General features: G+C 40.0%; 1 non-coding gene across 1 annotated transcript; it reads left to right on the forward strand.

Annotated features, from left to right (window-relative positions):
• Nucleotides 1-370: 370 nt before the first annotated feature.
• LOC141603452 (small nucleolar RNA R71) lies at nt 371-477 on the forward strand. Its single transcript, XR_012525327.1, has one exon. It is a non-coding gene; the product is annotated as a small nucleolar RNA R71 (small nucleolar RNA).
• The last annotated feature ends 6413 nt before the right edge of the window (nt 478-6890 follow it).

A 6890-nucleotide genomic window follows, 5' to 3' on the forward strand; every position in this document is an offset into this window, starting at 1 on the left:
ATATGTGTGACCACTTCCTCCACAAAGTTCACAACTTGAGACTTGAGCCACTTCCTCCATGGGTGCCCCATGTGAGGTTGCGGCTTGGTGCACTTGATTTCTTTGAAACTTCTCAGATTGTTTTGTGAGTAAGTCGAGCTTGGCATTTGTCTCGGAGTTGGAGGAGTTTTCCTTAGGAAACTTCCCATTCCTTCTTAGCATGTTTCCTCTAGAACCATAGTTTGCTTCTGAATCTACCATTTTCTTGATCAATGTCGTGCCCTCTTCATCACTCAAGTGATCAAATCCTCCCCCCGCGGAGGCATTTACCATCTCCTTAGTCCTCGGTAGCAAAGTTTGGAAGAATGTTTGAGTGATGTACCATTCCGGTATTCCATGGTGGGGGCAACTTGCTATCAAGTCTTGATAACGGTCCCAAGCTTCACCCAAAGACTCCCCATCCTCTTGTTGGAACGTATGGATCTCATTACGGAGCATCGCGGTCTTGGAGGAAGGGTAATACTTGGCCATGAATGCTTTAGCCAAAGCATCCTAAGTAGTGAAAGTATCCGGTGGGTGGATGTTCAACCATCGGTCCGCTTTGCCCGTCAATGAAAACGGGAACAACATCATTCTCAAGGTGTCTTCGGACACCCCATTCTTCTTCATCATTGAAACTTTCCTCTTAAACTTCCGGAGATGAGCATGGGCATCCTCTTCAATATGACCCCCGAACAAGTCCTTCTCAATTAACCCGACTTGGGCGGGATGCATTTCAAAGTTGTTTGGGGCCAAGGTGCCAAAATTGATAGGGTCACAAGCATCATTGTGGTTAGGACGGTTATGGTCACGTAAAGCCATTGGTGGTAGATTTGGTATATGAGGGGGTGGTGTTTGAGGTGGAGTATTTGGGAGTTGGAAATTGTAGAAAGGATTTTCTAGGGGGTGATCAATGGTGTTGTTTGGTTGTTGTTGTGTTGTGTTTTCAAAGAGAGGTTGGGTGGGTGAATTTGCTTGATTTATGGTAGCTTGAGAAGAGGTTCTAACCCTTGCAATGGTCCTATTCCTTAAGGCTCTAAAAAGTCTTTCCGGATCGGAGTCAAAGAGCAAAGCTTGGTGGTTCCTCCTAGGCATACAACTTGACAAACCGTAAGACTCCTAGTGCTTTTACACACTAGGGTAAGGCAAAAATCACACACACTCTACAAGAAGCACACAAGCTACACAAACAAGCAAACAACAAGTAAAGACTAAAGCTAGAAACTTCAACTAACTAAGTATAACCTAACGCCATCCCCGGCAACGGCGCCATTTTGATGACCGGGTTTTCGCCGTCACTTCCGGTACCAAAAACAATTTATAAAACCAAATAAAAGTAGTATTTATTCGGGTGTCGAACACAAAGATGGCGGGGGTTAGATACTTGGTTTGTTTAAGTCTTTAGTCTAGTCAAACAAAAGTAAAGTTGATTTATCTAAAACTAAGATGCAACAAGGTATAAAATTTAAACTAAATGAAATTGTTTCTTAATTAATAAGGGAAGGCTAAGGTCTTTGGGTTCACAAAGGGAAATTAGGGGGAGAAACAAGGTCTAACAAGAAAAGGGTAATAATAGTGGTCAAGGGTTTAAGACTAATTTCTTAGTCACCTTAAGCTCCTCAATAAGTTGTCACTTGATCGAGATGAACTAGCTACAAACTAAGCATAAAGACTACCCAATAGCATGAGCACCAAGACGGATCGAATGCATCAAAGAGATGTTCTAACTTTCATTAAAACTCATCTATAAGCACTTCTAAAACTATCTAATAGCACAATGCACCAAGGTAAGCCAAACATGTTAATGTAATGTCCAATTTTCATTGAGACATTTCCACAAACACTTCAAATGCATTAAGAGTAGAAACCACATAATCACCCAATTCAAAAGGGTAACAACCCAAATTCATCCCCTTAATTACCCAAATTCCCCTATGACCTTAGATAAGACTACTCACTCATGTTCATGGGTGAGAAATTAACAACAAATTGCAACAAAACACAAGTAAACATTGTAAACATGATAAAGACTAATACTTTGGATGAATAACAATTAAACAACATAAGAAATGTAAACAAATGAAAATAATGTAAACAAAAGATGAGAATTGTACCAACAAAGAGGAAAGTAACAATCTTGGACAATAATGGAAGAATGAATTTCTTCTAATCTTCAAACACAACCCAAAATACTAATTGTATACTAATGAGAGATGAAGAACTTGCATAAACAAAGGAAGAATTTAACTAATAATTAAAGAAAGATTGCAAATTTTATTGAATGAAAATGAGAGAGTAAAAATTAGGGTTCTTAAATTACAATATAGAGAGACTAGAGAGAGTAAAACTAAAGTAAACTAATTTCTATCTAATTCTATGGTAGTGTAATCTCTAATGTGTTTCTAAAGTTGTCTTTTATACTAGTTATTAATATTAATAATACTACTAATTAGTAATTACTAATAATAATGATAATAATAATAATAATCCTAATAATGATAATAATACTCCTCATCTATCGACACATATGACACAAACAAAACAAAATTAAAGAGGAAGGGGAAACACGGGAAAAAGACGACAAAACGCAGCAAAGGGGGGGCTCTGCCGGTCAGCCGGCGGTCGGTGCGAGGTGCCGGCAGCGCGTAGCTTGAAGAAAGGGGTTGAATTAAATGGGGTGTAGTCTATGCCGGCATGTCGGCTGCCGGGCAACCGGCATAGAGCACAAGAAATTGATGCAAGGTGGATTGTGGTGTTGCGTGCCGGTAGCCCGGCTGCCGGTGGCTAGGACCGGTAGCGAGTCTTCATAAAAAGGAGGTAAATAGCGTGTGCGGCTACCGGCAGGGCATGTCGGCCGCCGGCAAGCCGGCATGGAGAACAATGGTTTCCAAATAACTCGTTTCGATTCCGAGTTCGAATCTGATTATGCTTTGGTGATGGTGGAGTTGCTTTTGTTGTCGTGGTGGTATGGTGGTTGAATGCGGATGTCGGGTTGATAGAGGAATTGTTGCTGGTTGTCGTTGCATTGAGAAACGGAGCAGGGGACGTCAATGGTGGTTTGCAGGGGAGGTGTTTATGGCAGGGGAAGTTGGTGAAATGAAGATGGTGAAAATGGAGGTATGTTAATGGCGTTGATGATGGGGATGACTGAATGAAGGTGAAAGTTGGGCTGCTGTGGTGATTTCGTATGACGGAAAAAATGGTGATGAATGATGCATGGGAAGATGATGAAGAAGCAATGTCCTGATTACAGTGAATATGCGTCTAAGTCAAAGTTGACTTTGCTACATTTGATTAATGCTATACTTCGTATTTGACCCATCTCAATTCCATCTCGATTTACTCTAACTTGAATCCCATCTTTATTATTCTCCTTCACCTACAAATTATAATTAATAAAATAATTAATATAATAACACAATAATACTGATATTATATAAAAACCCGACTGAATATTAAAGATAACTACGAGGACTAATTATTATAAATTACTAATTTAAATGAGCTATATAATCAATGAAACGCACAAAATCGAGTCGGAATAAGCTATAAATGCGGGGCAAAATATAACCAAAATACGACTCATCAGGTACTTACCACCAATGCATACATCATAATTGGGATACATTAGGTCAGGACTAACCAGGTTGGCCCTGATACATATAACCAGTCCACCCAGATGGGAGAATTTTCAGGAATCCATATGTCAGGATCAGCAGTAATGATCCCGTTATCCTTCAAAATTTTCTCAAACTCAGGTTTGAGACGATTGGGAAAAGAGTGTTGTTCGTCGGGAGCCTTCATCGGCTTAAACTCAAAAATTTTGTAGAAGATGGTGACTTTATCAACAGCTAGAGTAGGGGATGCATCTCCAAGAGTGATGAATTGATTTCCAGAAGATTCAGGCTTATTTTCAGAAATATTTTCAGGGTTTGGGACGAAAGGTGTGCCAGGAGCAACGTCAACCCTGGTTGATTTTCTTTTTACAACCATAGTTAGATTTTCAAGTAATTTTTGGGAAAATAGATGAAGGTTGAAGATAAAGATCGAAGAAAGACTGGGAAAATTATAGAGGAATTGATCAAGTTTTGGTGGATAATAAAGCATGAAGTGAAGAAATTATTTATAGACGGTAAAGATTGGGATTTACTGCAACTAGCCGTTTTCTTAATGATAAAGCACGGTAAATCGTCCTGGAGATGTTGTCAAGAGATAAAAAGAGAAGGTTATTTCCTCATTACTGGACGACCCAGCGATAATAAGGAGATAAGGGGCAATTGTTAGACCTGGAATTTCGCACTACTAACAGGATAGAATTCTACCCCGGCCTGACGATCAGGGCAGGTCTGTCAGGGTAGTCCAAGTTTGGCAACAGTCAATGAGCCTAGACTCCCGCATCATCTTCAAGATCAAGTTCAACCCTGGTCTGATAATCCGGGTGTCAGGACGTCAAGCCACCAGGGTACAAGAAGGCAGGCACCACGCAGGAGAGGACAACGGTCAAGTGTAAGGTCAACATTTGACCAAGCTATGGACAATTATACCACATAAATATGGTAGTTAAGAGGAAGATTTGGTCATAAAGAAAGAGCATTAATAGGCATTAATGCGCAATTAAGGAGCAATCAAGACAGTAATTTAAGAGAAATATTCAGCATTAAGTACAAAGATTTGGTAGCCGTTCAGCATGTCTATAAAAGGAGGATTTGAGGATCATTTGGGAGAACAAGGCTTACTCTAACATACACAACACGTCCTACACAAGAATACATACTACAAGCTAAACAATACTTAGAGCTTATATTACAAGCATTATCATTATCACTCTTATATTCTCCCAATTACATAGTGAAATCCTCTCCTGGCTTGGTGCCCATGGCTTTTTTCCCATTCAAGGGTTTTTCACGTATAAATCAATGTGTCATATTTTCTCATATTGTTCTTTACTTTTACTTTCGTTTCTATATACGTTATAATCAACCTTGCCTAGGTATGGTCATGATAACATCAAAAGAGGATGATACTAGTTAACCCCCACACTATTCTACCCTGTTCGTATTTCCAGCCCTGCGCAAAATATGGACAAAATAGTATTAATTCCTGTTTTATCAAAGATAACAAGTTTCCTGATTGGTGGGGACGTCGGCCTCGCACTTTTGCCGACCTTCATCGTGGCAAGAACGATGGGGCAGAGACAGGTAGTTTGGGCTCGAATTCCACGGGTGGTTCAAGGACTCCTCCTCCTGCCAATGGTCCTATTGTTCATGCTAATATCGTGACCACGGGTGGTCCTTCTGCGGCTTCTTACTCCGTTGCTTCTTCCGACCGGTTATCTGGTACGTGTCGAAATTATATAATAGATAGTGATGCATCTAATCATGTTACAGATGACTCGACTTTATTAATGGAGCATGAGACTATTTCGCCATGGCCGGTGGGGCTACCCAATGGGCAGCGAGTCATAGCAACTACCATGGGGATGGTTCATATCGCGAACAATTTTATACTTCATCGGGTTTTGTTTGTTCCCACTTTGGCTTATAATTTAATCTCAGTTTCACAATTAACTACAAACAATGATTATATTTTACAATTTGCTAAATATTCTTGTGTAATACAGGATCGTTCCCCGAAGATGATGATTGGAGCAGGTGAGTTGCGGGATGGACTATATTTTCTTCACTTGGATGACAGGCTACACATGGTTCAAGCAGTGGGCGCGGTAGGGACAACTGACTTGTGGCATCGTCGGATTGGCCATCCAGGTAATCAAGTGGTTAAATTTATTCCTTTAGCTCGTAATTTTAATTCCAATAAATGCTCGGTGTGAGATGTGTGTCATCTTGCTAAACAGCATCATCATAAATTTGATTTAAGCGATAATATTGCTAATGAGGTTTTTGATTTAATTCATTGTGATCTATGGGGACCGTATCGTACTCCCTCTTGTGGTGCTAAATATTTCTTAACCATCGTCGATGATCGCTCACGTTCTGCATGGATATATTTATTGCTTGATAAAACGGAGGTCACCGACATGTTTATGAATTTCTTAACTGTTTTAGCAAGATTTCACACGAAGATAAAGTCTTCCCAGGGATTTAATTGCAGGGCAATCTAACTCAAATAATTATGCCTGACTAATACGATGAATAACTTAAAACAATGAATAATAAAGTGAAAGAGAGAGATTTGTACGTGGAAAACCCTGGGAATAAGAGAAAAAACCACGGGCACCAAGCCAGGAAGGATTGTCATTATCTTTTAGCGTATCCTGATAGGGAATATGTATGTCAGGCTAGTGGTAGAGTATAAGTGCTTAGTAAATATGCTCAAGGTGATTACAATTATGAAATGAGAGTAAGGTTGAGTGAATAATAGATGATGCCCCTTCTTTCTTCTGATTTGCTCTCTATATCTTGCAAATAATGGCTCTTGCATGTTTGTTTTAGATGTTCCTAGGTAATAGGCCTCGTGCCCTATTTACCCGGAGGTGGTTATTTGACTCTATAATCCGCCTACCGCTATCTTTGCTCAGTCATCTGCTCCATATTTTTCGTATATTTTGTTGAATAGGTCTTCCATTAAAGTAGGAACAGTTTATATAGGTTTTAGTTGTGCTTTAGTTGTTGCCTGACTTGTTTTAGTAGTGCCCAACATACGGCTGGTGAGTTGTTCCTTCAGGTCTGGCCTGGATAGATGGCCTAACCTGTCTTTCCCTCCTGGCTGGCACCTGCCTAGGTATAGTATGCTTTGTATTGAGTTACTTCCGTTCAGGCTATGCTTGATATTTCTTTGCCTGACTTTTGTCTGATTAGGCAGGACAATTGTTGGCAATTCTTGGCCCAACAATTGCCCCTTATCTCCTTGTT

The sequence above is a fragment of the Silene latifolia genome, chromosome 9, assembly GCF_048544455.1.
Source record: "Silene latifolia isolate original U9 population chromosome 9, ASM4854445v1, whole genome shotgun sequence".
NCBI lineage: Eukaryota > Viridiplantae > Streptophyta > Magnoliopsida > Caryophyllales > Caryophyllaceae > Silene > Silene latifolia.